The sequence below is a fragment of the Cricetulus griseus genome, chromosome 6 (assembly GCF_003668045.3).
Source record: "Cricetulus griseus strain 17A/GY chromosome 6, alternate assembly CriGri-PICRH-1.0, whole genome shotgun sequence".
Classification (NCBI taxonomy): Eukaryota; Metazoa; Chordata; class Mammalia; order Rodentia; family Cricetidae; genus Cricetulus; species Cricetulus griseus.
Window position 1 is genome coordinate 93,977,169 of NC_048599.1, and position 18,599 is coordinate 93,995,767.

Sequence of the window (18,599 nt, forward strand, 5' to 3'; positions counted from 1 at the left end):
TAAATTATTTTCATTTCTTGACAATTACAAAGAGCACTGTAAAGAAAATGTTAGGCTAGTTGTCTCCTCAATGCACCATTTTTACTATGTTTGGAGACATGCACCCAGGTATAAGAATGGCTAGACTATATGATAGTTTTTAATTTTTTTGAGAGGGGGACATCTATGGTATTTTCTGTAATGGTTGGACTATTTTACATTTTCCCTAACCATGTGTAAGTATTCCTCCTCTCTGCATATCCTTGATACACTTGTTATTTTCCAACTTTTTGACAGTACTTACCCTACTAAGGTGAGTCATTGGGGTTTGCATTTCCCTGATTACTGTTATTGATATTTGTGTACCCATAGGGCAATTTGATGTCCTCTTTTTAAGGAATGTCTTTTTAGGAGACTTGTTAGATGGTTTAGTTGGCAAAATACATGTCATTGAAGTATGAGGAAATAAATTTAGATCACCAGAGCCCACATAAAAAAATGTGTATGCTGCCATGCACTTGTAATCCCAGTACTAGAGAGGCAGGGACTGCATGGCTTCTAGGAATTGCTACCATACTTATCTGCTGAAGAGCTGAATTAGAGGTTTCATGAGATATCCTGCCTCAAAAATGGACTCTGATCAAGGAATACAACTGACATTAATTTGTGACCTTCAAAAGCATATGCACACCTGTACACACATAGGAAAATATATACACACATACACAAACACCAAAACATTGTCCAGATATTTTGGTGTATTTGGGGGGGGGCAGGAGTGTTGCTATGTTTTTCAAGAAAGGGTTCTTTGTGTAGCTTGCTGTTGTTCTATTTTTAAAAAGGTAATTTGTTTTTTTGTATTGACCTTTGACAATTTCTTGCATATTCTGGATATAAACCATGTGTCTACATTATGGATTGAAAACATTTTTACTGATTATATAAGTTGTCTATGTACTACCCCATGTGTGTCTTGTGCTGTGCCAAAGCATTTCAGTTTGGGTTTTGTTTGTTTGTTTGTTTGTTTGGTTGGTTGGTTGGTTGGTTGGTTGGTTGGTTGGTTTTGTTTTGGTTGGGTGGTTAGTTGGTTGGTTGGTTGGTTGGTTGGTTGGTTGGTTGGTTGGTTGGTTTTGCAAGACAGGGCTTCTCCGTGTAGCTCTGGCTATCCTGGAACTCACTCTGTAGACCAGCATGGACTTGAACTCAATGAGATCCTCCTGCCTCTGTCTCCCAAGTGCTGGAATTAAAGCTGTGAACCACCACTGACCAGCTGCATTTCAATTTTATGTAGTACTGTGTCTTCTTTATTCTTTTCTTTGAGATGTCCTCCCCACCCCCACCCCCATCCCCCCAAAATGCCTGTTCCAATATGCTGAAGTAGGTCCCCAGTTTCTTCTGATAATTTGAGAATTAAAGGTTATACTTTCAGCTGTAATTCCTTTCATATTGATTTAATAACTGGTGAAAGACAGGGGTCTAGTTTCATTCATCTGTGTGTAGATAACCAGTTCTTCCTTCAGCAATTATTGAATAGACCGTCCTTCTACAACAGTTTCCTACCATCTTTGCTGAAACTCGGTTGCTGTTGATTCCTTTACTTCTAAGCTTTCTTTTGGCTTATAGTTCTGTTGGTTTTCATGTCTGTTGCTATGCTAATACCCATTATTTTCTTTATAATAGCTCTGTTCTACTTTTTAAAGTCATGTATCATAAAGCTCTCTGCTTCCTTGTTTGCTCAAAATCATATTTTGATGTTTGCAGGTTTTTATATTGTTCCATGTCCTGCTTCCTAAACTAAAACTAAAAGATTGTTTCTTGCCCAATGACATGTTGATGCATTGCTTTTAGTAAAGGGTTTGGGGAAATGTGTTTACTCTATCTTCTTTTGAAGTAGTTTAATTAAAAAACCTATTCACTCATGACATTTTAGAAAGGAAAATTGACTTCGTGCCCTTAAACTGACTTAAACATGGAAGTATTTCTTTATTATGAAAAATAAGTTCTTCTCTGTGGATTTCAAGTTAAGGGCAAAGAATAAGAAGTGTTTTTTGTTCTGAAATTCTAAGACTCTTTAAATGTAAATTTCTGAACATGAAAAAAATATGGCCAGTCAGTGGTGGCACACACCTTTAATCCCAGTACTCAGGAGGCAGAGACAAACAGATCTTTGTGCATTCCAGGCCTGCCTGGTCTACACAGTGAGTTCCAGGACAACCAATGCTGTTTCACAGAGAAACCCTACCTCAAAACAACAACAAAAACAAATAAAACAAAAAAGGAAGACAGAAAAATGTATGCATGAAAGCTCCATAATGAAACATATTGCTTTGTATGTTAATTTAAAACAGATGAAAAGAGAGTCTCTCCCCTTATAAATGGCACTGTCCTCATTATTTTCATAAAATCTATAATCCTGTTCCTGAAATCCTGCTGCATTTGAAACAAGGTAGCAAACTTCATAAAACGTAGGAAAGATACCATTTTACCTGAATAACAGAAAAATCTTTAAAGGAGAAAAATACGACTTCATTATTGTGGTTCCCCATTGTGCATTATAAGATAGTAGTTCAATGATAATGACCCACGTGCATTTTGATTAATAACAATGTCAAAGATCAATTTGGGGTAAGGAACACTAAATCAGGGATTCAAAAATATATCAGAATTCTATATTCTCACCTAACTTTTCTTTTACAATTTATAGTAACAGAGCTTCATGATATAATTTCAATGATTACTAAAGTTCAATGCATATTAATTACATTTAGTTTCAATTATAATTATAGTAATAAATCCAAGTCCATTAGAATGAATGTTACTTAAAATCAGCTTTATGGAGCTGGTAAAGAATCATTGGAAATAATCCATTATCCCGTCAATTCATGTGTGGTAGTGAATCAGTGACTATTCACTAAACATGTTATCTGTAACCTGCCCCGTGATTACATCTTATTTGGCCTGTATACCACACATAATATTAAGTAAATCTCAAATGTGGAATAATAACTATACTGATAAGAGGAGTGACAGGTATTTCTGAAAAAAGAATTATCTGTCCTGTAATATAAAGGATGCAATAGGTGGAAGTGGAGTCATGACAGCGGGCAGGGATAGTCTTTAACAGCAGATCTGGATAAAGATATAAAAGGGGGTAATGATGTCAGAAAGACCAGTCAAAGGACAGGGCAGAGTTATATACTGCTCTGGAGACAGACCTGATGGTGTTTTGTTAGGAAGTATATAGGAGGATTAAGAATAAAAGGGAGTCAAAGTTGTTAGCTAGTTTTTAGATCAAGCAGCTATGTGACCTAAAACTCGTCCTTTTCTCTGTCAGTCTGCATCAAAGATCACTAGATTTGGAACCATCAAAAACCTGAATAAACTTTCTAACTTCACTCGCTTTTAGCTACTTGCTTTCATCGCTAATATTAGAGGTCACCTAGCAAGCCATATGTTCCCATTATGTTTGCACCCCTGGCCTATGGATCACAGTAATAACTCTTGCTCTGTTTGCTTTTTAGAAATTTGGTGGTGGCTTGAACCAAATGAAAACATTAACTCTTCAATTGGGTCTGTGTGCATGTCAAAAGTTGACCCTTTATATCCCATTTTTAAACTTTCAATTAGAACCCAGTGACGTCGCCCTCGTTAGTATAGTAGTGAGTATCCCCTGTCACGTGGGAGACCGGGATTCGATTCCCCGAAGGGGAGACATGCTGTCCTTTTAGCCAGACATTGGTGGCGCACGCCTTTAATCCCAGCACTCGGGAGACAGAAGCAGGCAGATCTCTGTGAGTTCGAGGCCAGCCTGGTCTCCAGAGCGAGTGCCAGGATAGGCTCCAAAGCCACACAGAGAAACCCTGTCTCAAAAAAAAAAAAAAAAAAAACAAAAAAAACAAAAAACGAAAAACAAACAAACAAAACCAGTGACATCACTTCTCCCATTCCTTTCCTTTCCTCCCTCCAACCCCTCCTATGGCTTTTGCTATCAGAGATCCATCTCCTGCCATGTTTGACATGACAGGGTGCATATTCAACATAAAGGGAAAATACAGCTTTATAACCTCTGATATTAACAACAAAAGCAAGTTGATCACACATGTGCACATGATTAGTTAATGTCCCTTATCTCCAATCAACTTTCTCCATGCCTCAGATTACTTTGCAACTTTATTCCACAGTAACACCAAACTACTCTCATCAGGAGTTGAGGTTGAGATTGACCCCTCTGTCTACATATTTGCTCATATCATAAAAATCTGAACACCTTGGTAGAAATCACTTTACTCTGATCTCACCTAGAAGTCAGTATAGAAGACACTTTACCCTCCTGTTTGTTAAAATTCTCTTGATTCTGTCACAGGCATTTATAAATTTATTTATGTCACTAAGTGTACTGATTTTCCCATGAACAACCATAACCTCTCAATAAACAAATGTATATATAATGAAGAAGACCAATGCTTGGTTTACACAATTATACTAAAATGTGTGGGTGAGGGAGTGATCAAAACTAGTCATCTATTATATCAGCTATCCTTGTGCTCAGAAGGACCCCCAAGTTACTTTACTTTAACTCATTTCACACCCCAGGACCTGAGAGCAATATCACTGTTTGATGAAGTTTCATGTTTGTAGTCACTTAGTAATGAGAACCCAGACAAACCTCATTCTGCTTACCCGAAATGTGCCCCATATGAACTGTATCATTAGCCTATGCTTTGAACAAATTTCTGTCATTTTGTATTTGAACTTTTGGGTCAAACTTTTAAAAGCCTATAATAACTTCATCTTTAAACTATCATGTACAAGTTGAGAAGTCACTGAGTAAAACTTCACAAAAAAAGAAAACCTCATCTTATAAAATTAATTCATTTGCTTCAAGTTACGGTTATTTATTGTTTCTGAATATAAATTTTAAAAATTATTTTTTTAGATTATAATATAATTACATCATTTCCCTTTCCCCTTTCTCCCTCCAAACATTCCCCTATATCCCACCTTACTGTTTTCAAAGTAATGGCCTCTTTTTTCACTAATTGTTTTTAATATATATATATTCCTAAATATATTAAAACAACCTTAATCTGTACAATGTTACATATATATACATACTTGTTTATATATGTATGTTTTCAGGCCTGATCATTTGGTATTAGGTGTATTCTTTACAAGAGGAAGAATATTACTTCAGTTCTCTGCATTCCTAAGATGCCTGCAGTTGTTTGTGTAGGGTTTAGGCCTCCTGGGCTTTCCCAATTCATGTTAGCATGTCTATTGGTGTTGTGTAACAATAAGTCTTTCCGCCAAGGCGCCCAAGTCCTGCTGCCACGTGGGCGCTTTCCTCCAGGCCACCCAAGTTCCGCCCACTGCCACATTATGGTCCCAAGTAACATGCAGAGACTTATATTAGGTACAAATGCTGCTTGGCCAATGACTAGGATTTCTCATCTGCTAGTTCAATCTTAATTATCACAAATCTATATATTTTATAAGACTTATCTTGTCAGACGCTAGCGGAACTGTCCTGTCTTCCCAGGCTCACGTGGTAACTCTGCCCTTTCTCCTACCTTTCCCAGAATCCTCCTTGACTCCTAGTCCCATCCATCTTGTTTTCCTATTGGCCAGCAGTACTTTATCAACCAATAACACAATCATATACACGGAAGCACCTCCCCCATCAGTGTTGTCTTTATTCAGCCCATATTTCGGCAGTCAGTTGGTGAGACTTTATGTGTGTGGCTTCTGGCATTATTAGGAGACTCAAGTTTACACCAACCTCCCTGACCCTCTGACTCTTGAAGTCTTTCCTGGCCTCCCTTCCTCAGTGTTCCCTAAGCCTTAGGTATGAGAATTGTTTTATAGTTGTGTCCACTCGGACTGAGAGCTTCACAACTCTGCATTTTGATTGGTTGTAGTTTTCTCTAATGATCTTTGTTTGTTGCAAAAGAATGTTTTGGTGAGGAGTAAGGATTATACTTATCTGTAGATCTAATGACAAATATTTATAATGCAGTTAGTGATTATTTTGACTTAATAAAATGGTGGTTATAGGTTCTCCTCCAAAATTCATGACTTCACTAATTCTGGGTAGTTGGCTCTGTTAGCAGTACCAGGCATGCCTTACCTCTTGGTGAGCATGTCTTAAGTGCTGTTCTTGTCCCCAATTTCTTCCAGTATTTGTTTTCAGTTGTTTTGTTATCTTTGGGAAACTACAGTTTTATACGTGTAAATATGTTCAGCAAAGAAAATGAGCAATATGGTAACTTGCTGCTTCTTGCTTAATTTGCTGCTGCATAAAATTTCTTGAAACAGTACTGGGTCAAAAACAAAATTCAGGATAGAGTACACTTCCTGGAGGCCAATTATAATGTAATTAAGCAAATGTTCTCTAAAGGTGATTCTTAGCCTTGCCTAACTTTCAGAATTATTTCTTTTATTCCGTATTTCCAACAATGGCTGAGACACATCTATTCCTCATAGAAATCTAAGAGACAGAGAGAAAATTGACATTTACAGCATCTCATAACTCTCTAAAGCACAGAGGTAATTAAGAAGTGATTGAAAATTTTACTTTGAAACTACTGAGTGCTTTTAAACAGTTTGGTGGTTTGCAGTTCTGAGATGCTTCATCCTATCCCAGAGTTCCTAGCTGGGAAAAGTGAAGATTCCAGAAAGTGTTAGCTCTGAGTTACTCATGTTAGATTCCTCTGTGAAGCAGAACTTAGAGATTCCACTCTAGTCTTTTCAGAGGTTTGGAAATACACTTCTTACACTAAACACCTTTTGCTTAAACTAATAAAGCTTCTGTGTTTACAACTGAAAGCTGCCTCCACTTTGAATTTGATAAGTTATGAATCCAAGAAGAACAATAAAAAGCCATAAAGTATAAAATAGAAGTAACATAAACATGGCATTTTTAATTCTTTAATTACTACTCATATTTACATATCCTTCTCCCCCACTCTCTTAGCCTCCCATCCTCCCATGCTACCCACCAACCTCCCCAACCCATCCCCCAGCTCCTCCCCAGGGATAGTGAGGCCCTCCACCAGGGACCTTCAATGTCTAAACAGGGCATTTTTAATTGAGTGCTTTATCCTTCAAGTTTCATTTTCATTCACTTAATTAAAAGTGTTCTACATTGAACATATTATATTATTTCTAAAAAGCACATTATATTATTTTTAAATGCACAAGTTGTAAAGGAGTTGAAGAAAATCATTGAGTGTGATTCTACAGAGATACAGAAATCATTATTTGTATTATCCTCTAATGTTGTGTCTTAAAGACTTAAAAAAATGGCTTTTTAGAGGAGAAAATCCTGTAGAAAGCCTATTTTCTCTTACAAGCTAGGGAAGTTATTGTAAGTGATAGTATTAGCAAATCAGAAATCCACATCATTAAATATCCTCACCAGAAATCTGAGCAACAGAGAAAGTTAAATTGGCTTAGCAAAATCAGTATTATTTATAAGTGGTCCTTTCCCAAAAATGCCTCAACAATCCTTAGAGCCTTGTCACACTAATCAACAGCCCCCCTTTCAGGTTGGAAAGCTTTATTCCCAACATTTTTTCAAGTATTCGAAGATTAAAAGGTGATGCACTATGAACTCTATAAAGAAGTAAACCTTTTTCTTTGTAACAACTACAAACACACTGTGAAAGTTCTCTATTTTCTATGATGCAGAACACCAAATAAATACCTACTGCTCAAACAGCTAAAGGATACAAAGGCCAATCTTTCCCCCACAGTGCTTTCCCACACCAGACATCCAAGACAAAAGTAAGCAATAAGCATGCGCATCTATATCAAATCACTGATGCTGCCTGAGGCACAAGCACTGTGGGACTAAGATCTTCTACTGAAAAAGTGTGCCAAGAATTTAAAAATAGAAACATCTGTGTTTGATCAAACTGCTTTCTATTTTTAAGGAATTACTCACTGTAGAGACTTTTAGACAGTAATTTGTAGTGTTGTGGTCAGGCCCTAATTTTATATCAATTATTCATGAAGTATTTCTTTTAAGTGAGTTTTGCCTTTGAATATTTAAACATCATGTATTTTCATATGCTATTCAAATACTTAACAGAGAGCATCCAGCAGGTTCAATTAAAGCTCATGTCAGAATAAAATAAATTCATGTGTATGGTAAGCTGTCTTAAAGAATTTCTCAGCTATATTATTTCATAATTCTAGACCAAAGAAAATCTAAAATTAGAAACATGATGTTTCTAAATCAAAAGTTATTCAGAAGAAAAAGTTCTAATTGACTCACAGCTCTTCTAATGCCACTTAATGTTTCTCCATTTACTACTTAGGCCTGGAATACTGTGCAAAACAAGTGTTTTTAAGAAGATGGAACATGTTGCTTAAACAATAGGTTTCACACCAAAACCTTCCTTGCCAAAAGCTGCAAATCCCACCATGAAGTTTTGACCTGTAGATAAATAGTGCAGAACCACACAACAAAGATGCACATATCAATAAGATTAGCTTCTCTAGTGGAATTATAGGTGTGAAGGATGTCTTTTAGAACAATAATTCATTTTATTTAGATAGGAAAACTTTGTGGTGGGTTATGGTATAATAAAAGAAAATTTCTTTGTCCTTGTTACTTGCTAAAAGCTGGAAAGAACTTTTGAAAGGAAGGAACTTTCCTTTCAGAAAGTAGTTTCAGGACAGAGAAGAAGCTTCCATAAGGAAAGTCTGAGGGTTCAAAGAGTGGATACAAAGGGTATAAGACAGGCAAAACACAGCCTCCCAAAGATGAAGCAGTTGCCCAGTGTCTATTCTTGGGATGGACAACACTGCCCTTGAATACTGCATGGTTTTATTTTGACCATAAATAATTTGAAAGAATTTTTATATAGGAAGAAAAAGGTCCTGTGTTGAGAACCACACAGAAATACCTTCATGGCAGGAGCCTGAAAGCAGTTGAAGGTGAGAAGATTATAGTCCTTGAAGATGTTCAAATAGGTGTCATCACATGCATATACATCTCCAACATTATCTGAAAGCTGGGGCAACCATCAAAGTCAGTTTCCAACAAGCATTCAGAGCAAGGAGGCCTCATTAAAAACCATTGTCTTGAGACTCTGGAGTAATCCTGAGCAAGTCAACTGACACCTCGGGAAGGTCATTCTTCATTTACAGAATGTGAATAAAACCAAATAGCCAAGGTGTCTTACAGTCTGCAATGCACCCACTCCAGTGTTTTTTTTCTATTTGGCATGCCTTTTAGGGTTTTGCATGTTTACTACTGTATATTGGCAATTTAGAGATTCATCATTTTTTTAGATTAGTTTGAATTAATAAAGAATTTATTAGCAATAAAATGTGCCTAGTGGTAATTCTCAAGAATGACCAATGCCAAATCTGTGTGATGAGCATCCAACCTAAGAACCAGAACCAATGGGGAATGCCATTCTACTGGACAGTGCACTGCCTTGCAAAGCATACTGAAAGCTGGGTCTCAAAGAATTAGCCAATCTCAATGGCTTGGCACAATAATTTTCTCCTCTTCCTCCTCTTCCTCCTTCTCTTCTTCCTCCTCCTCCTATCTTTCTCCCTTTACACAACACAGACAACCCCTAAAGTAGGAGCTTCTAGTTTTAGGTTCCTTGTAGCCAGTGGCTCTGCTGAGAGACATTTCACTACTACCTGGATACAGTAAATTAAATTGACAATTCTGGAAGATAATTTTGCTTCTGTATTCTCCTTCTCCTTCCCATGCTTAGATACACAGAGAGACAGAGGGAGAGAAGGAGACAAGAAGAAAGGGGGAGAGAAAAATATAGAGAGGAAAATATAGAGAGAGTGAAATAGGGAGAGAAAAAGAGAAAGAAGTAGAAGAAGACAAAGAGATGGCAACAGAGAGACAGTGACAGAGAGGGAATGCCTGAAACGGCCAACAAACTCCTGTCATGCCTGGAAAGACAGTCATGAATCCTTCCTACAGCCTTCGGTAGAAACATAACGGCAATACTTTCATTTTGAGATCTTAACCTCCAAACTATTTGAAAGTAAATCCCTTCCATTTGTCTACTCCATTGTGGCACTTTGTCAAGGCAGCCCTGGTCACCTAACAGCCTTCAGTAACTGTTCTTTTCGAAGAATTTAATTTGACTCCTGGTTTTACTACCAGAAATGTCACTACATTAAGTTCATTCCCAAAAGCAGAGAAACTAAAATCCACCACATGGAGAGAATTTCACAGTATTAGATGGATTTGTGCTAAAGTCATCACCATGGTCAATACATTTGCCTTGGAAATCTTCATCTGGATTATGAAACTATTCTGTTTGGCTTTAAATATTCTAACTCTGAGTCTTCTCATTAAGCATGGCTCCTCTCAAGCTTATTCATGTATTTGTTCCTCAATTACATTATTGTAGAATTTTTGGTCTTGTCTCCTTTGGATTATGATTCAATGTGTATTTATTTTATTGTTCAAATCATTGAAGTTTTGGTCACTGTGTCCTTTTGACACATTCTCCTCAAAATTTTTCTTGAAACATTATTATTCCCCAGGTACCAGAGAATGCTCCAAACTAATCTTCTATCTTCTTTTGTCCAAACCTATAGCCAACATCTCTCCAGATAACCCTTTCATAATTAGAAAATATTCATAAAGAATCATGGTGCCCAAATAACTGAAACTAAAAACACTTTAAAAATTATATGCAAACCTACAACTGTAGAAGCTTTCTAAAGATAATGCATACACATATACAAAAATTTTAAACAAAGTTACCTTATAATTCATTAATAATGGTCCTACTAGTCACTACAGGCAAATAAATTGAAAGCCCAATGACAGGAATGGGTTACCTCCTTTGGGGCTGTTGGCAAATGAGGTACCATAGATCCTAAAACATTTTAGGTCATTGCCAATGCTATTGGTTACTCTCTAGAACTTGATAGTAATGCCCTGTTGGTGTATACACCATAAGTTTGAGTTATAAAAAAAGGAGGGGCTGGTACTTATGTTTCATCTTTACTAGCTAGCTTTCACAGTACTGGAAGCTGCTAGCCACACTACTGGAGGACAAAGAAATACCACTTTCACCCATGTGTGAATCCTGTGAGCCACACAGGATGTTGACTGGCTTGATAAGCCATGTCAACCGGTGCAATAGTTGCACAAATGTCATGAGAATAAGCAACCACTTTCTGACTGGGTTAAAGCCCCACTCCAAGAGTTGAAACTCATTCTTGGCACAATTGTTGGGGCCAAGAACCTGTCTTTAGATAGATCATAATTCTCAGTAGAGAACCTACTACTATTACTTTTATAAATGGATGTAGTAAATCAACCACTACTAACTCATCATAATACCCACAGATTATTACATTGGTTAACCTTCATCATAGAAGGTTATTTTTACAATAGATGATGGTTAACATATAGATTCACAAGTCAAGGTGCATAGAATAAAAGATTGTGGAATGTCCTTCTTCCATTGCTCCCAAGTCTCACGGAGAGTGTGATAGAAGATAAGACTGAAAGATTGGAAAAGTAAGAAGCAACTGATGTTTACAAGGAAGCAGAGTTGTCTGGACAAAGCAGGGCAATTGTACATATGAGTTCATAGAAGTTGAAGCACCATGTACAAAGCCCAAGAAAGTTCAAACAACATTCCAGCATAGAGAAAGGAGGTAGGAACAAAATCCCATGCCTAGACAAAAAAAAGGAAAGCTGCTGGGCAAGAGAGTGACAGTTTTCTTTAGGGGCTTAGTCCCTGGTATTTAGACCACTTTTCAGTGAATGACATTTATGCAAATGAGCCTAAATGAGTAGCACAAATGGTACTTGGAGAGCATATTGAGCAAGGGAGGTCAAGTTCATGATGAAGAAATATACAGAGAGAGCCAAACCAAGCTTGTGAAAACTCGTGAACTCTAGACCAACAGCTGTGGAGACTCCATGGGACTGAACTAGGCCCTCTGTATGTAGGAGACAGTTTTGACGTTTGTACTATCTGAGGGGCCCCTAGCAATAGGATCATGATACAAACCTGGTACATGAGCTAGCTTGTTGGAGCTCATTCCTTAGGAGGTGATGCCATGCTCAGTGGCAGTAGGACAACAATTTAATCACAGTACATGAACTAGCTTGTTGGAGCTCATTCCCTATGGTGGGATGCCATGTTCAGCCTTAATGCATGGGAGAGGGACTTGGCCTTAACCCAACCTACTGTGCCAGACTTTGTTGACTCCTCATGAGACCCTTTACCCATGAGAAGGATTGGACTAGGGGTAAGCTGGGGGTGGGAGGTGAGGAGGGGTGGGAGGAGGGTGGAAGGGAGAACTGTGGTTGGAATGTAAAATGAAATTCAAAAGAATAAATAATAATAACAAAGGAATATAAACATCAAGGAACTCTGAAAAAACTAAAACCAGTTATAAAGTTGAATGGGTACAGGGGGGAATTTATCTGGTAGGAATTGCGTGAAGGAGTATGAATTTGTCAAAATGCATTTAATGAAACTCTCAGAGAACTAATAAAAACTTTGCACATTCATATAACAAGGACATCTGTTCAACCATGTTTATAGAAGCATTATTTGTAATAGCCAGAAACTAGAAGAAGCCTAGATGCCCCTCAACCGAAGAATAGATAGAGAAAATATGGTACATTTGCACAATGGAGTACTACTCAGCAGAAAAAACAATGGAATCTTGAAATTTGCAGGAAAATGGATGGAACTCGAATAAAACATTATGAGCGAGGTAACCCAATCACAAAAAGACAAACATGATATGTATTCACTCACATGTGGATCTGCTTTTATGATACATAGTAGTGACCATGCATTATCAGAGCTGTTTTTAATGATGTTTCTCAGAATGGTTTCCTTCCAGATGATGATTGAGAAGCTAATTAAAAAAAAAATGGTGCCAGGTACCCACAAGGGTAACAGAACTGTGCTGTTTTCTGGGATTTTGTTTTTTACTTTTTTTTTTAAATGGAGTGTGCTGGATATCTCTACAATTTTGTTCAAATGACTGCAGAAACTGGAAAAGCTGTTGCTACTATTGATGCATAACATACTGCTATTATTGGTATATATATATATATATATATATATATATATATATATAATTTGAATTTTTGGAAACTTTAGCTGTGCTGTCAACTTTGGAAAAAAGTATCCCAGTTTACTGTGTTGAGTTGGCATTGTACAGAAATTAACAGCCATATTGGTCTAGAAATGTTGAACTTAATTTTTTTCATTTGTACAGGGGTAACACACTGTATTAAATATGTAAGGTCCAATCTACGTGGGTTTGATTACAAGAACTAATAAAGTTTTCTCTAAATAATAAAAAAAAGAATCATGGTATCAGTGCTAGTTGGGCTTGTAGCTGTTACTGTTTCACTTCTATTCTTCTCAGCCCAAAGACTAGGTGGTAGGATGGGTGGCGTGTATCTTAAGTATATTCTTGTATTATTTATGCATGTTATTTGCCTATAAAATGAATGTGACTTTATACTGGTGTTCTAGACACAAATATATTCCTTCAGGTGTTAAATGAATTATCTATCTTCTTCTTTTGAGTAACTAGAATATAAATGTGTTGGTGATGTCACTTCTATGCTTAGGTTACAAAACACTGTGACTTCCATCTTATTAACATACTGCATTGTTATCCTAGTTTCCTTGTTTTGATGAAGCATATTATTGGAGGTAGCTATCATGTGACAAGAAACTATGACCTCACTATGTTAGGTCAGCAGCCTGTTGGAAACAGTGTCACAAGCAACCATTGAATGTCTTCATAAGTTCAATCATTTTCCTCCCCAAAGTACCCTCAGACCAACCAGGGCCAATGTTGGACTTCAGCGTTGTGAGAAACCGAGAAGCAGAGAATGTAAGGATGTCAGAACCCAATAGGGCTCCTGGACTCACACATGTTGAAGTAAGCTAAATTCTGGGTTAATTTTTTTAGATATACATAGATAGACAGATAGATAGATAGATAGATAGATAGATAGAGATAGATATTGTGTGTGTAAATAATATAACTTGAATCTTGACTATTATTACTGAAATTGTAATTTTAAATGTTTTGTTTCTTCTAAAGTTTCTTCAATAAGTTTGACTTTCACAAATTTTTAAACCAATGAAAATGTTTATTTTAGAATAGCTATTTCTTCCTAGGACTATTTGGGACACCTTTATCATGCCATGGACTCATAAGCAGTCAAGAGGCACACAGAGACATGCAGTTTCTGGATTTTGCTTCATATAAATGCTGGGTGCACTCATAGCTGACTCTTTGTCCATTTTCAAATGAACCTGTGTTACTATGTTTATATTCTTACTCTTAACTCTTTTACCTAGCCTTCAAAGTAGAATGACTATAGACACATCAGACTGCTTCCTTTAGAAATAGATTCAATCCTTTGTACCAAATGTCATATCTAAAATGTATTATTGTAATGCTCTACTACAGAAACCTTGTACGTGAAGAAGGCAACCAAGAGTAGAACAAAAACAATTGTTCTAACCCATCTTCTCTAATGATATTTATTATCATTTTCTCCATCCAACCAGAACTCATTAAAATTATAGATGCCCCTACTTTGACTTGCAAATGTTCCAGATAGCATTTTCAATGCTTCAAAACCTTAGTCAATAGATTTTATCATTTTGGCTTCCTTTTTGGAAAACAACTGACTAATATAAGTAGTAAATAAATTTGAATTTTCTCTTCATTCCAGACAAACATTATGCCATATACCTGCTTACCTAATATATTGACTTATGACCACTGCAATTTATAAGCATAGGAAATAAATGTGTGCAAATGAATTCTTCCTAGGAAATAATCCATATTTATAACTAACTGTTGTAGCTTTCAGTTCTATCAACTTATCTGGACTGTAGGCTTTCCCTCTGGAGTTTGTAGCACCAGGATTCTGTAGGGGAAATTTTAGCCACACCCTCTTGGGGGCTGGCACAGGTGTCACAGACCAAGCACACTTGGAGGTGGTTAGAGTGAGTTAGCAAGATCTTAAATATGAGGGTCGCACGAAGGTGGCTCTCTCTGTTCCCTGACCTGCCTGGTGGTATAAGACTGACTCCGTCCTGTGAGTACTTTTATAATAAACATCTGCTCATCAAACTTGCTCTGACTCCATAGCAATCTGCATTTATTGCATTTCACAATAGGGTTCTGAGTCAGAACAGGCAGCAGAAGAAAATGTCCATGAGGTGTGAAGGGCAGGAGTGAGGCAAGCAGAATGCTTTCTCTCAGAGCCCAGGGCAGAACCCTAGGCTGTTGCAGCTTCTATAAGACCTCAGCAACCTGCTCTTTGACCGTATTTTTTTGTGTGTGTTGTTTTAGTCAGTGGCATCTCCAGATCCCAGCCAGCCTCCCTTCTGAAATGCTGGTCCAAGTACATATAAAATCTCCAGAAACAAGTGTGTCAGTTTGTTCTGCAATCACTCTTATGGCTGAAGCTGTAGGCAGAGGATAGAAATGGGCTCTACTTTACAACAAAGTGCTTTCACTCAACCTTATGGATTCTTTTTCGTGTTTGCCCTTCTCTGTTTCATATGCTCCATGTTCCACTGCCTGACTCCTCACTACAGCCTCAACCCAAGTCACAGCAGAAATAGGCTCAAAAGAAATGGTTAACCAGCTCCCACAATCACGAAAGATGAAACCTAAGAAAATAAATCCTTATGCCCCTCAGAATGACTTTTCTCTTTTGTTCAAACTCAATAGGTTTTGTTCCATGCATAGGATAACGGGTAAAGTATAATAATGCTTTGGATCTTTAAGGCCAGAACTTCCACATATTTTTCTTATAAACTAGCACTTGCTGTAACACTAGGCATAAGAAAATCACCTTGCAATGTTATGAGAATTAGAGATAATGTATGTAAAATTCCTATGCATAGTAAACCCTAAACAAATGAAAGCTATTATTACTAATATAAATATTTTATATGAGTTTTAAAGTTAGTACTAAAAATAGCATGTCATGAGATATAGAAAGTGATATACATTATACAGATGAATAACTAGTGAAAGCAGGAATGTTTATTAATATATTTATCATGCCAATGAAGAGTACAAATCAAAAAATATTAAAATGTTCCTTTTAGGTTCAATAATCATGGTGGCAAAAAGAGATCAGTTAACAACAAGTTCTTTAAGATAAAGTTGTTAGAGAAACTGAATACTAGAGAATTCTACAAAGTCCTATGAACACCTTTATGTTCACTGAGAAAATTTAAACAAAACCCAACTTATTAACTGCTGGCTGTGTAAGGGTCCTGTTAGGCATTTAAAAAGATCAATAAGTCATAACTCTCACTTCATTCATTTGCATCACAATGCCTCTCTGGAAACAGGATCAGTATAACCCACTAGCCCCATATTAGAAATTTAACTCACATACTTGGCCCCACTTCATCACAGATCTGTTTAATAGACATCTATGCTCTATCTAAATGCTGAACTGCTTCTGTCTTTATGAAAGAGGTAGTAATTCTACCTGCTACAAATTCTTTATCCATCAACACAATACTTCTCCAACTCCAAGCCCTGCTCTAGGATGAAATATGAACGTGGCTGGAAGGTAGCAGCTTAATTTTCCTCGTTCTCTTCATCTTTCTCAAGGCTCCATGACACATTCTTTATGCCTCTAGGATCTCAGTATTACTTTAACTTCCCCATCTGCTATTTTTTTTCTTACCTTCTCCAACAGGACTAATCCTAACTCTGTGTAATTAAACACCTACATGATGGAACCAAATTTAGTGGTTTCTGATAAGTTTTTCTTTATACTTGAAAGCAAATATCTTCACATTAATTGCAAAAGTACCTTAAAATAGTTTAATACCAGTATAATACAGAATGAGAAGTGTCCTAGGGGGTGGTCAGTAATGCTGTCCTTTCTTTGCAATTTTGCCCAAGTGTCAGGCAGATTGACATCCTTTGAATGTAGGTGACTGTGCCTGAGAAATAAAATAAAAGGAGTGAGCAAAATCTACTTGTTGTGGAACATGTTATTTTTACTCTTATTTAAATGGACATACTGATTATTCTGGTTGTAACGATCCACATTTAAGGTAAGACAGAACTTTGTAATATGAAGTGTCCTGTACATGGTAAGACATTTGTTAATGCCCCAAAGCATTCAACACAATAGCATCCCTTCTTCCATCACTGTAAAAAGAAAAAAAAAGGATTCTCCTCATTCTTCACCTCACTCTGAATGAACTGATTGATCAAATAAACATACCACATGAATGAACTGAACAATATTACCTTGACAATGCATAGTAATGACAATGAAATCTTATAATCTAGTCATCTAGTTTTGTTGCATGCTAGTACTTCAGTGTGACTTAAACATACACATTTAAATCTAGTCACTGATACATTCTATGTATCTCTGTGTCATTGTCAGTGCTCCTGTCTTGGGCAATGTTCCACTGATTTCTATAGCCCAATGTTCTTGATAATCATTTGAAGCATTCTCAGTTCTACTCGGTACCATCGCTTTGTCTTTATCCTGAACTTGTCTTTAATGATGTTAGTCTTATTCTATCCTTTTGCCAGTACTGGTTACTTAGATTTATGAAGCACAAACAATCTTCTTAGCAATGTCCCCATTAATTTTTTTCTAAAAATGGCATTTTTCCTTATCAGAATATTTTTAATTAAATAAAGGTTTTCAACATGGATGCTGTGGCTGTGTAATATTTGCTGAGGACATTCATTCTCTCACCTATATAATTCTGTACATCAGCATAGCTATTGTGAAACCACCATCTAGGTTGTACATTAGAAAGGATGTAAATTTTTTATAATATTTTTATGATAGAGGTTTGATTTGCTTGATTACTTCTAGAGACATGGTGTCATCATGCATCCCAGTTGGCTGGATTCCAACTTGCAATTCCCACTGCCTCAGTCTCACAAGTAATAAGATTGTAGGATATCCATTATAATACCAAGCTACAACATTCTGTTAAAGTACCTCTGGTAATATTATGTGAGATGCATTTATGATTATCATCTAAGTGATCTTTCACAACGATGAAATATCCATTGCAATTTAGGTGAATTTTTAAAAGATTTAATCAATTGTCTTAAGAATTGTACTTAATTATTTGTAGGAGTCAACTTCTGAATGATCAAACTGAACCTGAATTCTAAACTATTCCACACTACTTTTGTTACAAGTAACTTAAGAGTCTTGTTGCTTAGTCCTATTATTTATAATGCCAGGAAGATTGACATTCAAAAGCATGACTCACAATATTCCCAGTGCCACTGTCATTCAAGTGTGATATTTATAATGCTGCTGAGATCACTACTGTGGAACTGTGCATGTACAAGCCTGCTGACTATTTACTTAACCTCTAGCTCTCCCAATACCTTCAAAGGCAATGCTGTTTAGCTTACAAAATTAATAACAACTTGACAGCACTATTATTTTACTATTTGCCAGCCAACATTTCTAGACCTTATGCCAAAATTTGATTGGCTCTACTGAGAATTAATAATTCTCATTCAAACATCATTGACCTTGTCAAACAAAAATTGCCACTCTATGACTAAAAGAAGAAAAATAATTGTATTTTTTCTAA